An 18,609-nucleotide genomic window follows, 5' to 3' on the forward strand; every position below is an offset into this window, starting at 1 on the left:
CAGGTGCATAAGTATGGGCACCCTTATCATTTTCTTGTTTTAAATACTCCTACCTACTTTTTACTGACTTACTAAAGCACTTTTTTTGGTTTTGTAACCTCATTGAGCTTTGAACTCTATAGCCAGGTGTATGCAATCATGAGAAAAGCTACTTAAAGTGGCCACTTGCAAGTTGTTCTCCTGTTTGTATCTCCTCTGAAGAGTGGCATCATGGGCTCCTCAAAACAACTGTCAAATGATCTGAAAACAAAGATTATTCAACATAGTTGTTCAGGGGAAGGATACAAAAAGCTGTCTCAGCGATTTAACCTGTCAGTTTCCACTGTGAGGAACATAGTAAGGAAATGGAAGAACACAGGGACAGTTCTTGTTAAGGCCAGAAGTGGCAGGCCAAGAAAAACATCAGAAAGGCAGAGAAGAAGAATGGTGAGATCAGTCAAGGACAATCCTCAGACCACCTCCAGAGAGATGCAACATCAACTTGCTGCAGATGGTGTCACTGTGCATCGGTCAACTATACAACGCACTTTGCACAAGGAGAAGCTGTACGGGAGAGTGATGCGAAAGAAGCCGTTTCTGCAAGCATGCCACAAACAGAGTCGGCTGAGGTATGCAAAAGCACATTTGGAGAAGCCAATTTCTTTTTGGAAGAAGGTCCTGTGGACTGATGAAACCAAGATTGAGTTGTTTGGTCATACAAAAAGGCGTTATGCATGGCGGCAAAAAAACACAGCATTCCAAGAAAAACATTTGCTACCCACAGTAAAATTTGGTGGAGGTTCCATCATGCTTTGGGGCTGTGTGGCCAATGCCGGCACCGGGAATCTTGTTAAAGTTGAGGGACGCATGGATTCCACTCAGTATCAGCAGATTCTTGACAATAATGTTCAAGAATCAGTGACAAAGTTGAAGTTACGCGGGGGATGGATCTGTCAGCAAGACAATGATCCAAAACACCGCTCCAAATCTACTCAGGCATTCATGCAGAGGAACAATTACAATATTCTGGAATGGCCATCCCAGTCCCCAGACCTGAATATCATTGAACAGCTGTGGGATCATTTGAAGAGGGCTGTCCATGCTCGGCGACCATCCAACTTAACTGAACTGGAATTGTTTTGTAAAGAGGAATAGTCAAAAATACCTTCATCCAGGAAATCATTAAAAGCTACCGGAAGCGACTAGAGGCTGTTATTTTTGCAAAAGGAGGATCTACTAAATATTAATGTCACTTTTCTGGTGAGGTGCCCATACTTATGCACCTGTCAAATTTTGTTTGAATGCAGATTGCACATTTTCTGTTAGTACAATAAACCTCATTTCAAGGAAGAAACATTACTGTGTCCAACAGTTATTTAATATATCAAACTGAAATAGCTGTTGCAAAAACACCAATTTTTATAAAACGTTAAGCTTAAGATTAATAGGGGTGCCTAAACTTTTTCATATAACTGTATATACCCTGCCTGCCTGCCTATATACACTGCCTGCCTGATATCTCTGCAGATGGATTACTTAGTCCTCAAAAGGACTGTTTGTTAAGATGGATACGTGTAATGTACGGTTTTTCTCCCTACACTACCTAATACACAAGCAAATCTCTCCCTGACGCAGCAGCACCTCTCACTACACTTTCAGATTCCGGAGTGACTGTGACGAACATGGCGGTGCCAGGTCTGATATAGACCTGATGACGCTGTGCGGCCAGCCAATCACTGTAATGCCACAACCAACATGGCTACGGCATTACAGTGAGTGGCATGCAATCCCTGCATGTTGATTGGCGCTCTAATGGGCTCCTGTCATAATGGGCTCCTGGCATAATGGGCTCCTGTCATAATGGGCTCCTGGCTTTTATCTAGCTGTGCTGCAGCAGCTAGCTTCAGTCTGTAGGGAGCCTACAGACTGGGAAGCAGGGGGGACAACTGCTCATTTGTTCAATTATTAGTTACCCTCTCTACCCCCCACCCTTCCCAGTCTTGAGGCACGTGGGACATTAGGGTGGAGAGAAGAGGAGAATGTGTGAAAATAGGTGAGCGTTTAGAGGACGTATCAGATATTAAACTGATAAGAAAAGATAGTACACTTGATCTTAGCCAAAAGGCCGAGAAGCAATTGCCTGAATTGGTTTTGTCCTATGGCGGCACCCTGGCCCCAAGAAGGCATCCATTGTAGGGTAGGGACAAAGACTCCCCTTCAGACGACATGTTGTTCATCAATAGACACCTTAAAGCCCACAACCATATTGCTTCTTGCAGATACATCCCAATACATTTTTAATCTGCATAAGTCCACCTATTTTTACACATTATCCCCCTCCCCCAATGTCCCCCGCACCTCAAGACCGGGTGGGGGGGTAGAGAGGATGACTAATTTTTTAACAAATGAGCAGCGGTCCCCCCTGCTTCCCAGTCTGTAGGTTCGCTACAGACTGAAGCTGGCTGCTGCAGCACTGCCAGAAAAAAGCCAGGAGCCTACAGACTGAGAAGCAGGGGGGACCGCTGTTCTTTTGTTCAATAAATAGTTACCCTCTCCACCTCCCACCCTTCCCGGTCTTGAGGCGCGCGGCACATTAGGGGGGAGAGGAGAATGTGTGAAAATAGTTGGGCGTTTAGGGGATGTATCAGATATTAAACTAATAAGAAATGATACTACACTTGATCTTAGCCAAAAGGCCGAGAAGCGATTATCTGAATTGGTTATGGCCTATGGCGGCACCCTGGCCCCAAGAAGGCACCTATTGTAGGGATAGGGACAAAGACTCCCCTTAGGAAGACATGTTGTTCATCAATAGACACCTTAAAACTCACAACTTTACTGCTTGCTGCAGATGCACCCCACACGTTTTTAATCTGCATAAATCCACCTATTTTCACACAATCTCCCCTTCCCCCAATGTCCCACGTGCCTCAAGACCGGGTGGGGGGGTAGAGAGGATGGCTAATTAATGAACAAACGACTAGCGGTCCCCCCTGCATCCCAGTCTGTAGGCTCCCTACAGACTGAAGCTCGCTGCTACAGCACTGCCAGAAATAATCCAGGAGCCCATTATGACACGTGCAATGTCTGTTCCATTCTTCCATTCTTGCATTATTCCATTGTCCCATTGTTCCATTGCCCCCTAACAAAGGGACAATAGAATAATGCAAGAATGGAAGAATGGAACAGACATTGCATGTGTCATAATGAGCTCCTGGCTTTTGTGCTGCAGCAGCCAGCTTCAGTCTGTAGGGAGCCTACAGACTGGGAAGCAGGGGGACTGCTGCTTGTTAGTTCAATAATTAGTTACCCTCTCTACCCCCCCACCCTTCCCAGTCTTGAGACGCGTGGGACATTAGGGGGGGAGAGGAGAGGAGAATATATGAAAATAGGTGGACGTATAGGGGACGTATCAGATATTAAACTGATAAGAAAGATGCTATACTTGATCTTAGCCAAAAGGCCTTGAAGCAATTACCTGAATTGGTTTTGGAATATTGCGGCACCCTGGCCCCAAGAAGGCACCCATTGTAGGGATAGGGACAAAGATTCCCCTTAGGAAGACATGTTGTTCTTCAATAGACACCGTAAAAGCCACAACTATACTGCTTGTTGCAGATGCACCCCACACATTTTTAATGTGCATAAGTCCACTTATTTTCACACATTCTCCCCCCCTCAATGTCCCACGCGCCTCAAGACCGGGGAAGGGGTAAAGAGGATAACTAATTAATGAACAAACAAGCAATGGTCCCCCCTGCTTCCCAGTCTGTAGGCTCCCTACAGACTGAAGCTGGCTGCTGCAGCACTGCAAGATAAAAGCCAGGATCCTATTATGGCACATGCAATGTCTGTTCCATTCTTCCATTCTTGCATTCTTGCATTATTCAATTTTCCCATTGTTCCATTGCCCCCTAACAATGGGACAATGGAATAATGCAAGAATGGAAGAATGGAAAAGATATTGCTTGTTTCATAATGAGCTCCTGGCTTTTATCTAGCTGTTCTGCAGCAGCCAGCTTCAGTTTGTAGGGAGACTACACACTGGGAAGCAGGGGGGACCGCTGCTCTTTTGTTCATTAATTAGTTACCCTCTCTACCTCCCACCCTTCCCGGTCTTGAGGAGCGCGGGACATTAGGGAGGAGAGGAGAATGTGTGAAAATAGGTGGGCATTTAGGGGACGTATCAGATATTAAACTTATAAGAAAAGATAAGGTTTCAACGCAATTTTATTGATTCAAAAGTATATTTACAAAGGTTTTAAAAAAGAACATTTATAACATTACAATAAAATGATAAAACATGATAATAATGAATTCAATGTTTTTAAAAACACAATTTGCCATCATAAAACCATTGTCATAATTAAGAATATCATAATTACGGATGTACTTAGATTTATTTAATAACCACTTATTGTGTTCCATAATTGTACAAACTACATTGAAGCTGCTTCTTTCGCTCCATACAGGTTTTTATCTCTGAAATAGTAATATACATTTCACTTAAAGCAATTTTTATACAGTCTGTTGAATCAATATGATCATGTTTGAAGAGTAAAATATTTCTAACTTTCCACATGACATTTTTAAAACAATTGATAATAATCCAGGCAACTCTGAATTGTTTAAAGTTTGGACACTTAAAAAGACCATAAAAGACATAAAAGTGATTAAAATCTTTCAGGCCACATACCCATTTTAAAAGTGGGCCTACCTTTCTCCAAACCTCCTGTGCAAAAGGACAATTCCAAAAGAGATGCAATACAGACTCACTTTCCCCGCATATATCTCTAGGACATTTGGCTCTCGCCACCAGCCCCCGTCTATGTTGAAACTCACGGGTAGGGAGGCACTGGTGGACGATAGCCCAGGCAAGGTCCTTGTGTACATTTGCCAGATATTTCCCGTACACATTTCGCCACACCGTTTTGGACCTTGCCTGTGAAAAATTGGAGACAGGAATTGTGTCCTCAGAGTGTCTGCAAGCAATAGATACCTTCCTTTGGTCCCCCAATATATCAGACTCCAATTCCTGGAGACCTAAAAGTCTAACCGTTTTCTCAAGTATCACATACTGTTTAGGGGGGCAGAGGAGCACAGGAGAATTTAAAGGTAGACTAAACCACCTCTTCAAAATCATTCCTGCTGCATATTTTAAAAATAACTAAAAATGCCATCAGATTTAAATACCTTAAAACAGAAGCAGAAATACTTTATATAGAAAAAGGGAAAAAAAAATTGGGTACATCTTTACCTCCATTAGATTTACATTTGTACATCAGATCTCTTTTTAACTTTTCCATTTTTGAACCCAATAAAAACATAAACACAATTCTTGTTACCTTCTTGATTTGTAAATTGGAAGGGGGAAACACCATTGCAACATACAACATAATGGGAATTAAAACGGCTTTAATAATTAAAATTTTACCTTCCATACTAAGGTTCCTTAAATTCCAAAATGAGATCTTTTTTTCTATTTTATCTATTGCAGAGTTCCAGTTAGGGCCCCCCTCATTGGCTTGGTTAAAAATAATTCCTAAAATTTTTATGTGATTTCTCTGTATCACTATCCCAGGGGTCAAAGAGGAGTCCCATCCACCCACATTAAAACAATCACATTTATCTATATTTAATTTAAAGCCTGAGGCTTCACAGAAAAATTGTGTGTTTCTCAATACCCTCCTCAGAGATGTGGAATCTGGACATAGTATGGTAACATCATCCATGTAATTTAGGACTTTAAGTTGCATACCCTACTTCCAGGAATAGGTACCCCTTTAATTACTTTATCTTTCCTCAGTATGGTTAATAGTGGTTCCATAACACAGATAAAGATCAGTGGTGAGAGAGGGCACCCTTGTTTCACCCCAGATAATAGAGGAACCCCCTTCGTTAAAAACCCATTTACAGAAATTTGACTAAAACAAGAATGATATAAAAGCATAATGCGGGCTAAAGTTTTCTCTGGAAACGCCATTTTTTTAAGAACCATAAAAAGATATTCATGCGATAACCTGTCAAAAGTTTTCTCAAAGTCTAAAGATAAAATAGCAAGGTTTTGACTTCTCTCTTTTGAATACCATATGGTATCCCTAATTATGTTGAGGGACTCAGCTATGGTTCTTCCGGGAACTCCGCATATCTGGTTAGGGTGAATTAATTTGGCTATAAAGGGTTTTAAACGGACTGCAATGAGTTTAGCTAAAATTTTATAATCAAGGTTTAAAAGCATAATAGGCTGCCAGTTCCCTTTTTTATATATTAAAGACACCAGACCTCTCCTCCAAGGTGGGGGTAATTCATTAGTATTAAAAGCTTCTTTAAACAATAAAAACATATCGTTCTTTAACCCCTTAACAACATTAGACGTACTAATACGCGTCTGTGCCCCGGGACTTAAGAGCCAGACCCGTATTAGTACGTCATGGCGATCGCGAGCGCACACAGGCTGTGCGGGCGCGATCGCCGCCGGGTGTCAGCTGATTGTCACAGCTGACACCCGGTACTATGTGCAGGGAGCGGTCACGCACCGCTCCCAGCACATTAACCCCCGCGATGCTGCGATCGAAGTCGATCGCAGCATTGCGGTGGCAAGGGGAGGTGATTGCAGATACTCACTTCCTCTTCCGGCTTCCAGCTCTGTCTGCCGTGGCTTCCAGGATGATGCCATGACGACCCGATGTCGTCATGACAACATCCGGGTCACCAGACAGCAGGAAGATTTTTTGGACATGCGCAGTGCATCTCCAAACAATCTTCTCCCTGTCCAGCGCTGACAGCCTGCATGGCACAGGGATGGTGCTGCATTCCTGTGCCATGCAGGCGATCAGAGAAAAAAAAGTGAAAGTCCCATAGTGGGACAAAGTAATAAAGTATAAAAACTATCAGAAAGTGAAAAAAAAAATAAAAAAAAAATTGTAAAAATATTTAAAAAAAAATAAAAAAAATAATCCACCAAAAATAAAAATATAATGTACCCATCAATAAATATTATTATAAAAAAAAACAAAAAAAAAACAATAAACGTACACATATTTGGTATCGCCGCATCCGGAACAACCTGACCTATAAAACTGTTACACTAGTTAACCCCTTCAGTGAACACGGTAAAAAAAAAAAAAAAAATGAAGCAAAAAACAATGCTTTATCACCATACCGCCAAACAAAAAATGGAATAACACGCGATCAAAAAGACAAATATAAATAAGAATGGTACCGCTAAAAACGTCATCTCGTCCTGCAAAAAACAAGCCACCATACAGCTCCATCAGTCGAAAAATAAAAAAGTTATAGCTCTCAGAATAAAGCTATGCTAAAATATTATTTTTTCTATAAAATTGCTTTTATTATGTAAAAGTGCAAAACATAGAAATACGATATAAATGTGGTACCGCTGTAAACGTACTGACCCGAAGAATAAAGCTGCCTTATCAATTTTAACACACGCGGAACAGAATAAAAAAGTAAAAAAAAAAACAATTCCTGAATTGTTAGTTTTTGTTTATTCTGCCTCCCAAAAATCGGAATAGAAAGCGATCAAAAAATGTCACGTGCCTGAAAATGGCACCAATAACAACGTCAACTCATCCCGCAAAAAACAAGCCGTCAAATGACTGTCTGCCAAAATCTGGAAAAATTATAGCTCTCAAAATATGGCGATGCAAAAACTAGATTTTACAAAAAATGCGTCTTTTAGTGTGTGACAGCTGTCAGTCATAAAAACCCCATATGATTCTGGTATCGCTGTAGTCTCACCGACCCAAAGAATAAGGTCGTCTAATCACTTATACCGCATGACGAACGGCGTAAAAAATAAACTCTCAGGTTAGGGTTGTGCTAGGGTTAGGGTTGTGCTAGGGTTAGGGTTGTGCTATGGTTAGGGTTGTGTTAGGGTTAGGGCTGGGGTTGGGGTTAGGGCTGGGGTTAGGGTTGTGATGGGGTTGGGATTTTTTTCAAAAGTAAGAAAAAAGATGACGATATGGCGACTAGTGTTGAGCGCAAGTGCTCGCTACTTGAGTTTGCATCGGGTGTTCTGGTATGCATTGAGTATCGTGGGTATTTGAGTGACATGCTCGAGTCTCCGCCCCATATGCTTCACGGCCCAAAAAACTTTGCGGGGATTGCCTGCCATGCACGAGCGATACCCGCATGTTTTTTTTTGGGTGTCTAATAGCCGTGAAACATCCGGGCGGGAACTCGAGCATGTCACTCGAGCACACGCAGTACATGGTGCATACCTGAGTACCCGATACAAACTCAAGTAGCGAGCACTTGCGCTCAAGACTAATGACAACTTATTCAATATGATGACCTAATGTTATCAAATTCTGTATCGTACCTCTGGGTTCAAAATGTTCACTATACACCTTAATAACATCCTTGAGGGGTATAGTTTCCAAAATGGGGTCACTTGTAGGGGAGCTGTTTAGGCACATCAGGGGATCTCCAAACGCGACATGGTGTCCGCCAACAAATTGAATGGAAAATCGGCTCAAATTGTTAGCGGACGCCATGTTGCGTTTGGAGAGCCCCTGCGTGCCTAAACTTTGGAGCTCCCCCACAAGTGACCCCATTTTGGAAACTAGACCACCCAAGGCACCTATCTAGATGCATAATGAGCACTTGGAACCCCCAGGTGCTACACAAATTGATTCGTAAAAATGAAAAAGTGGGAAAAAAAATACTTTTTCATTTTTGCGAATCAATTTGTGAAGCACCTGGGGGTTCCAAGTGCTCACTATGCATCTAGATAGGTGCCTTGGGGGGTCTAGTTTCCAAAATGGGGTCACTTGTGGGGGAGCTCCAATGTTTGGGCACACAGGGATTCTCCAAATGCAACATGGTGTCCGCTAACAAATTGAATGGAAAATCGGCTCAAATTGTTAGCGGACGCCATGTTGCGTTTGGAGAGCCCCTGCGTGCCTAAACTTTGGAGCTCCCCCACAAGTGACCCCATTTTGGAAACTAGACCACCCAAGGCACCTATCTAGATGCATAATGAGCACTTGGAACCCCCAGGTGCTACACAAATTGATTCGTAAAAATGAAAAAGTGGGAAAAAAAATACTTTTTCATTTTTGCGAATCAATTTGTGAAGCACCTGGGGGTTCCAAGTGCTCACTATGCATCTAGATAGGTGCCTTGGGGGGTCTAGTTTCCAAAATGGGGTCACTTGTGGGGGAGCTCCAATGTTTGGGCACACAGGGATTCTCCAAATGCAACATGGTGTCCGCTAACAAATTGAATGGAAAATCGGCTCAAATTGTTAGCGGACGCCATGTTGCGTTTGGAGAGCCCCTGCGTGCCTAAACTTTGGAGCTCCCCCACAAGTGACCCCATTTTGGAAACTAGACCACCCAAGGCACCTATCTAGATGCATAATGAGCACTTGGAACCCCCAGGTGCTACACAAATTGATTCGTAAAAATGAAAAAGTGGGAAAAAAAATACTTTTTCATTTTTGCGAATCAATTTGTGAAGCACCTGGGGGTTCCAAGTGCTCATTATGCATCTAGATAGGTGCCTTGGGGGGTCTAGTTTCCAAAATGGGGTCACTTGTGGGGGATCTCCAATGTTTGGGCACACAGGGACTCTCCAAATGCAATATGGTGTCCGCTAACAAATTGAATGGAAAATCGGCTCAAATTGTTAGCGGATGCCATGTTGGGTCCCTGTTGTCCGAGGACTAAGCCGACCTGCCAATAGCAGCAAGGGGGTGAAGTCCCCACCGTTAGGTGAGAACGATCCCCCAAGGCCAACAAGTCAGGTACCCCAGACACCCCAGGCCAAGATCAAGCACAGCAACCATTAAATCACTGCACCCGATCTTAGCCAAAAGGCCAAGAAGCAATTACCTGAATTGGTTTTAGCCTATGGCTGCACCCTGGCACCAAGAAGGCACCCATTGTAGGGATAGGGACAAAGACTCCCCACAACTATACTGCTTGTTGCAGATGAACCCCACACTTTTTTAATCTGCATAAGTCCACCTATTTTCACACATTCTCGCCCCCAATGTCCCACACGCCTCAAGACCGGGGGGTGGTAGAGAGGATAACTAATTATTGAACAAACGAGCAGCGGTCCCCTCTGCTTCCCAATCTGTAGGCTCCCTACAGACTGAAGCTGGCTGCTGCAGCACTGCCGGATGAAAGCCAGGAGCCCATTATGACACATGCAATGTCTGTTCCATTTTTCCATTCTTGCATTATTCCACTGTCCCATTGTTCCATTGCCCACTAACAATGGGACAATGGAATAGTGCAAGAATGGAAGAATGGAACAGACATTGCACGTGTCATAATGGGCTCCTGGCTTTTATCTAGCTGTGCTGCAGCAGCCAGCTTCAGTCTGTAGGGAGACTACAGACTGGGAAGCAGGGGGGACCGCTGCTCGTTTGTTCAATAATTAGTTACCCTCTCTACCCCCACCCTTCCCAGTCTTGAGGCGCGTGGGACATTAGGGGGAGAGGAGAATGTATGAAAATAGGCGGATGTATAGGGGACGTATCTGATATTAAACTGATAAGAAAAGATACTATACTTGATCTTAGCCAAAAGGCCGAGAAGCAATTACCTGAATTGGTTTTGGCCTATGGTGGCACCTTGGCCCCAAGATGGCACCCATTGTAGGGATAGGGACAAAGACTCCCCTTAGGAAGACATGTTGTTCATCAATAGGCACCTTAAAACCCACAAATATACTGCTTGTTGCAGATGCACCCCACACGTTTTTAATCGGTATAAGTCCACCTACTTTCACACATTCTCCCACCCAATGTCCCACGTGCCTCAAGACCGGGGGGAGAGAATAGAGAGGATAACTAATTAATAGTGATGAGCGAGCACTAAAATGCTCGGGTACTCGTTGCTCGGGTCGAGCAAATTTGAAAACTCGAGTGCTCAACCCGAGTATCGAGCCCAATGTTAGTCTATGGGAAACTCGAGCATTTTTCAGGCGGCTCACCCCCGGTGGTCTGTAGAGGGCCTAAAAATTGCCCAAATCGATGGGAACAGTGCTCAAATGACATGGGAACAGCATGAGGAAGACCCCTGGAAGCATTTCTGAAACCCAGGTCACTGCTGTCAACAACGTTGTCAGAGTATTACGCCACTTTTACAGATTCACAATAAAACATACTAAAACAAAACCAAAATGGATTTTCCTGGGAAATATATTAAGGAACATCCTTCCCAGAGTAATGACTTGTAAATAAGGCAAAATAAATAACCAAAACCAAAAATACTCCTCCACACCTTGGGCTATGTTCACACGTAGCATTTTTGCACTTTTGCATTGCTTTCAACAAAGACAAATGCATTCGCTGCGAAATGTCATTTTAACATTTTACAACCTTATCTGGCCATGTGGTGTGTGACACCTCATCAGACACATGCATACAGTGCTGAAAAGATATGGGAACAGCATGGGGAAGACCTCTGGAAGCATTTCTGACTCCCAGGTCACTGTCTAAAAGTGTGCCCATCATAAGTGATCCTTGGCGCATGCGAAAATTCCTCCCGCCATGCACCTGTCATTGCAGACTTGCAACAATCACTGTCCATGTCCTTGTCACAGTGCAGCGTTCAGTTGTCCCTACCCCATTCCTTGGAATGCAAGCGCAAGTATTCAGCCAGCCACCCACCCACAAGCTGCAATACGATACTGCCAATTTTTGACAGCTGCTTGCACTTGAAATGTGGCCTTTTAGGCTCGTGGAGACGGAAGCTTTTCATAACCTCATGCCGGCGGTGGCCGGGTGTCCATACTCAGTCCCCAGCCGCCACTGTCTCTCCCGGTGTCGTCTCCGCCTTCCACAAGCACGGGTCCCACAACATTAACCGTGCCCTCCCCAGTGCACTTACTGGGAAGGACCGCCTAACCACAAACACGTGGACAGGTGAATGTGGCCAGGGACGGTATGGAGCCAGTTCACAGCTTTTTTTGCTGAGAGTTGTATTTAGCTCGGTGAAAGGACTGGCATAGAGGGAAACCGCATCTACCCTGAGTGTTATTTCTCCCAGGAAGTCCTCTAATGCAGCTTGTTGCAGAAGCAATGGCAGCCCGTCCAACATTAACTCGTAATTGTCGGTGGTGCTTTGACACACAAACATCTTTCTTTGCGCATTTAATTTCATGAATACAGAGTTGGACAATGGCCATATCTGCAATGCGGTTTAAGAAATAACATGCATAAGCATGTCCGATCCACATCAAAAAAGCAGCCATAAAGTGTTCGGGAACCTTCCCCCACACTTTTCTTAGCCAGGGCTGCTTCTCGGCAGGGTTGGACGGGCCCTCCAGAGAACCGGAGACTCCTCCGGTGGGCCCTGGCTTCTCCTTCACGAGAGTTCATAGTGCCGAGGTGAGGCCACGATGATGATAGAGGCCACCATCTGCTTAGTTTTCTGTTACTTGGAATGCAAGCACAAGTATGCAGCCAGCCAGCCAGCCACCCACAGGCCGCAACACTAAACTGCCAGATTTCAGGGCAGCTGCTTGCACTTGAAATATGGCCTTTTAGGGTCGTGGAGGCGGAAGCTGTCCACAATCTTATGGCGGCGGTGACCGGGTATCCATACTCGGTCCCCAGCCGCCATTATTTTTCCCGGTATCGTCTCCACCTTCCGCAAGCACGGGTCCCACAACATTACCCTCCCCGGTGCACTTACTGGGAAGGACCGCCTACCCACAAACACGTGGACAGGTGAATGTGGCCAGGGATGGTATGGAGCCAGTCCACAGCTTTTTTTACTGAAAGTTGTATTTAGCTCCGTGAAAGGACTGGCATAGAGGAAAACTGTATCTACTCCGGCTGTCATTTCTCCGTCACCAGGTTCCGCCCATTGTCACACACAACCATGTCTGGCTGTATGTTCAGCGGTGAGAGCCACAGATCAGGCTGCTGTGTTACAGCTTTCAACAACTCAGCAGCGCTGGGCGGTTTGTCAATTAAGCATTAAGCATGTTATCTTCAGCACAGCCTGTTGCCGCTTGGCCAAGGCAGTGCTGCAGTGCTATCAGCTTGTGACTGATGTGGTCATTTCGGAGATGGAGGAGGAGGTGCAGGAGCTGAACAATGTGATTACATTGAGGTTAAATTGGTGACGCTATTTTTTATACTAAAGAAAGATCCTATTGTTTTGTTTTTTACGTTATTTTTTAAGACAAATGCATTCACCGGGAATTGACATTTTAACATTTTACGACCTTATCAGGCAATGTGGTGTGTGACACATCATCAAATACATCCTGTTTTATTTATGATTGAGGGACTCTGAATGACAAGAAGCCTATTTTTATAGGGACATCCGAAGGCCCTTACTATTCTTAAAAGGCCAGCAGTCGGCCCTCGCTATTGTTAGAGAGCCATCAGCCGGCTATGCTTTGTTGTTCCCATTATTAACAAGTGGGTCTCCTATACTGTTATAGCGTATTCAGTGACTGCAAGGGCTGCCAAAAATTTGGACGCAACCAAAAAAACCCTTTGTAGAGACATAGAGGAGGGTCTCAGTAAAAAAAATGTTCCCATTATAAAGGAGCGGGTCTCCTATAGTGGTAATGCCCATGCTGTGACTGCAAGGGCTGCCAAAATTTGGGAAAAACACCACTAAGAATTTAAAGACACATAGAGCAGGGCCACAGTAACGACAAATTAGATTTAGAAAGGAGAGAGTCTGCTATACAGTTATAGGGTATGCAGTGAGTCCAACGGCTGACCAATTTTAGGAAAAACACCACTAAGAATTTAAAGACACATAGAGCAAGGCCACAGTAACAAGTACGACATGTTCCCATTAGAAAGGAGAGGGTCTGCTATACAGTTATAGGGTATGCAGTGAGTCCAACGGCTGACCAATTTTAGGAAAAGCTCCACTAAGAATTTAAAGACACATAGAGCAGGGCCATAGTAACAACAAATTCCATTTAGAAAGGAGAGGGTCTGCTATATAGTTATAGGGTATGCAGTGAGTCCAAAGGCTGACCAATTTTAGGAAAAACCCCACTAAGAATTTAAAGACACATAGAGCAGGGCCACAGTAACAAGGTTCGACATGTTCCCATTAGGAAGGAGAGAGTCTGCTATACAGTTATAGGGTATGCAGTGAGTCCAATGGCTGACCAATTTTAGGAAAAACCCCACTAAGAATTTAAAGACACATAGAGCAGGGCCACAGTAACAAGGTACGACATGTTCCCATTAGAAAGGAGAGGGTCTGCTATACAGTTATAGGGTATGCAGTGAGTCCAACGGCTGACCAATTTTAGGAAAAACCCCACTAAGAATTTAAAGACACACAGAGCAGGGCCACAGTAACAAGTACGACATGTTCCCATTAGAAAGGAAAGGGTCTGCTATACAGTTATAGGGTATGTAGTGATTCCAACGGCTGACCAATTTTAGGAAAAACCCCACTAAGAATTTAAAGACACACAGAGCAGGGCCACAGTAACAAGTATGACATGTTCCCATTAGAAAGGAGAGGGTCTGCTATACGGTTATAGGGTATGCAGTGAGTCCAACAGCTGACCAATTTTAGGAAAAACCCCACTAAGAATTTAAAGACACATAGAGCAGAGCGACAGTAACAAGTACAATATGTTCCCATTAGAAAGGAGAGGGTCTGCTATACAGTTATAGGGTATGTGTCGCGCCCCCAGGGCCGTGGGGCACTCGGCAGCCGGGCCTCTGGATGCCGGTTGGTGAGGAGTATCACGGTGGCTGGCCCGGTCCGTGACCCAGGGTGCTCAGTGCAAAAGGGGTTATTTTTAGAAAGTTTGTGACGCCACCTGTGGTGTCTGGTGAGGATCACCAGTGCTGCAACAGTCCTCTGAGGCATATGTTAGAGCAGCTTGTGATGGGACGGCTCCCCACAGGTGGAGCAGGCCTCAGGGCAGTGTAGTGAGAGAGCGTGGGTTGCGCTGGGCGTTGTAGTGCAGGGGGTGCAATGGCGCCGATGAAAGAATGGACGGAGGCAGTACAGTGCAGTCATCCGAGATTTTTACTCACAATTCTTCAGACAGTCCACAGGTGCATTGCACAGGTGCAGGCCTCCCGCGTCGCTCTGCGTTCACCGGGCAGTGGTTCAATCCTTCCTCAGACAGCTTGGGAATACCTGGCAGAACCCCACCTTCTCGTGTTCCTATTTTGACCGTCTCCACACTGGTCTTTCTCCCTCCTGCTCTGCGGTGCCCACTCTCAATCCTGTTCGGGTACTTTGAAGTCCCTCCTGTCCGTCGGAGTTACACAGACTTGCTTCACTCGCAAGGGACTAGAATGCGGCTACGATCCCTCTGTCTTCTGACAGATGCGGGGCATACGGGTGCTGTCCTGCACACGCCGTACCCTCTAGGATCCTTTCTTAGAACGGAGCCTACTCCCTGCTCCCCTCCTGGGCCTCCAGACTTGGCCCTACTTGTGAAGCAGAGCTCCTAATGAGACTCTGCTCCCGGACTGTTCTTCTGAACTGTCCCAAGCTGTTCTTCTGAACTGCTCTCTAGAACTAACTAACCATCACCCTAAGATGGCTTCCCTATCTTATACTCCTACCAAAGTGCTCCCTCTAACTACTTCCTCCACCCACACCCACTACTGGTTCCCCCTACTTTTGGGTTCCCCCCACTCCAGCAAGGGTCAGGGCTCAGCAACTGCACTCTGCATGTTGCCCCTCCAACTGGCCTGGAGCAGTGTAGTGTTGGATGCAGTTGTTTGGGGTTCCGTGCGGCACTCCGTCCTTACCTGAGAGAAGAGAGACACCACACCTCTGGGTGAGGTGCAGTACCTCTGTGGCGACTGAACCCTCAGGGGCGCCACATTCCCCCCCGGTAAAACACAGCACGTCCGCGGGCTGGAACAGAGTAAAACAGGGTATAAATGACATGCAAATTTTTAGATGCATCTGACTCGCCCCCTGGGCCTAGTGTGGACGTGTGTGGGATACCCGGAACCGGGTCTCTGGAGGTTGTAGAATCCGTGGCGGTGACACAGTCCCGTGGCTCAGGGTGGTCAGGCCGATGGCGGTATTTTGTGGGGGTTTTAGGTTAATTGTCCGACTACGCCACCCGTAGATTGCGGTCAGCGCGGACCGCCGCTGCAAGGCAGACCGCTGGGGCTGATGGTGTGTGCAGCTGAGGTAGTGTGACTCCCCACGGGAAGAGCGGAGCCCCAGGGCAGTGTAGTTGATGGTGAGGGTGATAGTGCACGGGAGTCCCAGCACTAGTAGTGCTGGTACGGCGATGAAGCAGGAACGACTCAGAGTCTTTGCAGTGCAGTTCAGGGTCTTTACTGGTGATATTAAGGCAGACCCTCCCGGGAGTACTGGCTAACATAAGGGGCCTGGTCAGTCTGCGAGCAAACAGGAGTTCCCCTGGCCAGGTGGAGTTGTAGGCCTCCCCGTCTACCTGCACTCTTTCTGGCTACCTTGCTGTAAGTGGGGAGAAGTAGCCCACGTCCCTGAGTATACCGTGTGGTGCTCACCCGTATGGCTGGTGACTTGGGGCCTTCTGTTAGCCTCCGCTCCTGGATGGCGGTGCTGGTCCCTTCCTTGTAACTGAGCCTCCGGGCTTCTATGGCCAGAGGACCTGGAATCCCCTGCCGGCTGGTTTCTGCTGCTGGGTGGATATCAGTCCCCACAGCCTCGGACTCCGGTGTCCGGTACTTGGTTTATTCTGCCAGGGCGAGCTCAGCTCAGCTCCAGCCCCTGGTCTTCAGCTACTGCTCCTACAGAGCTCCTGCTGTAACTCTCCCTGTGTCTGGAACTGTCTCCAGGCTCTGACTGAACTCACTAATCCCGCCCCAGACCCAGTTTATAAGGGCAGATTCCTCCCCTCCCAGGTCTGGGCAGGAAGTGTTGCATGCTTAGGGCTCCTGACCAGAGAAACCTCCCACCTGCTCTCAGACGTAATATTTCTATTACTGTGGCAACCAGACCCCTGGGGTGCCACATTCCCCCCTAGTGAATTTTAGTACTCCGGGACTAAACACATTTTTAAGAAAACACAAATACAGGGTATAAACAATAATACAACAACATATATACTAGAAGCTTTAGTCTTTAGAGGTCACGGTGTGTCCGTAACCGGGTGTCCATGTCACCCAACAAGGTGAAGTCTTGGCACAGAGTAGGGGACCTGTCCAAAGCAAACCCCAAGCGTTGGCCCTGGGCGTGTCTGCAAGGCTGAGGCTAGCTACTTTGGGCCACAAGGAGGCCACGCCAGACAGGTTTTCTCTTCCGCGGCCATCTTCGCAAGAGGCACCAAGGTGCAACTATCTACAATGTAGTTCCGGTTACTCAGCGTCCATAACCTGTCAGTCCAAATAAACCTGCAGGGTAACTAGAGAAACATAATTAGTAACCAGGTAACAAAAACATAAACCATTTTCAACATTTGCAATTTACAGATTACATTTTAGATTCTCCAGCGAGCGGGCATCTGTCCTCTAGTGCTCCTGGTGGACCTACGTAACCCACTATCTGGTTCTGCACTACAGGGTGTAGAAGGTGTTACGGGTAGGTCTGGCAGCTTTCTGCGTACTCTTTGGCTTACCAGGGGCACGGCAGGCACACTACTAACAGAGGGTTGATTCTCCTGGGCTGCTGGTATGGATTCTTCTGCCTCCTGGGCTGGCTGCTCTTCTGACTCTACCTGTTCTTCAGTAGGCCCTTGAGGGGCTGGCTGGAGAAAGGTGAGGACGGGTACCACGACTGCGTTGTTGATTTGAGTCCAGGACCGGGGAAAGTCTCCGAGTACGGTACTGATCATTTCTTCCCTTTCCTCTGCGGGTTGAGGGTCTTCTTGATCTTCTTCAGGGCTTTGCAGCTGCTCGGGACACTTCTTCAGGTGGTCTCTGGAGACAATGACTTTGGTCTCTCCTCCATCCTTACTGATGATATGATGATACATACTTTTGGGTTCTCATGACTTGAGGGCAGTACGGTGTACGGGTCCTTCTCCCACTGGTCATCCAACTTGTGGAGCCGTTTCTTTCTCTTCAAGACCTGCTCTCCAGGTACCAGGGGAACAGCGGGAGCATGCTTGTTATAAGCCTTCTCTTGCCTTTCTCTTGCTTGAGACAGACTTCGCTCGACGCTTTCCTGTACTTTCCGATACTGCTGCTGCCGTTCTGTATCCTAGTCTGCCTCTGGTGAGGTGTCCTCATGTGTCAGGACTCCCATATCCAGGTCAATAGGCAGCTTACCAGGTCTTGCTCTCATTAGGTAAGCCGGGGTACAGTTGGTGGACCCTACGGGGATGTGATTGTACAAGTCCACCAAATCAGGCAGTTTTTCAGGCCACAGACTGCGTTCCTCCAGGGGCAACGTTTTTAGCAAGTCTTTCACCACCTGGTTCATTTTCTCACATAGTCCGTTGGTCTGAGGGTGATAGGGCGTTGTTCTTATCTTCCTGCAGCCATACAGATTGCAGAACTCCTGGAAGACCTCCGCTTCGAAGGCTGGTCCATGGTCCGTCAGCACTTGCTCCGGGTACCCGTGTGGATGGCAGAAGTGCAGCTGGAAGGCCCTGGCTGCTGTTTGGGCCATTAAGTCCATGACAGGGACCACCACTAGAAACCGGGAGTAGTGATCTACAATGGTGAGGGCGTAGACGTACCCAGATTTGCTT

The 18,609-nt window shown here is 46.2% G+C and overlaps 4 pseudogenes; all 4 read right to left on the reverse strand.

Moving 5' to 3' along the window:
• Nucleotides 1–1,912: 1,912 nt before the first annotated feature.
• Nucleotides 1,913–2,116, reverse strand: LOC141150870 (U2 spliceosomal RNA; annotated as a pseudogene).
• A 370-nt stretch (nt 2,117–2,486) lies between these two features.
• On the reverse strand, nt 2,487–2,687 carry LOC141150898 (U2 spliceosomal RNA; annotated as a pseudogene).
• Nucleotides 2,688–3,247: 560 nt separating this feature from the next.
• Nucleotides 3,248–3,454, reverse strand: LOC141150940 (U2 spliceosomal RNA; annotated as a pseudogene).
• A 7,002-nt stretch (nt 3,455–10,456) lies between these two features.
• Nucleotides 10,457–10,557, reverse strand: LOC141150939 (U2 spliceosomal RNA; annotated as a pseudogene).
• Nucleotides 10,558–18,609: the final 8,052 nt, after the last annotated feature.

This window comes from Phyllobates terribilis, unplaced genomic scaffold (genome assembly GCF_046119375.1).
Source record: "Phyllobates terribilis strain yellow unplaced genomic scaffold, ASM4611937v1 Scaffold_5__5_contigs__length_657084704, whole genome shotgun sequence".
Taxonomy (NCBI): Eukaryota; Metazoa; Chordata; class Amphibia; order Anura; family Dendrobatidae; genus Phyllobates; species Phyllobates terribilis.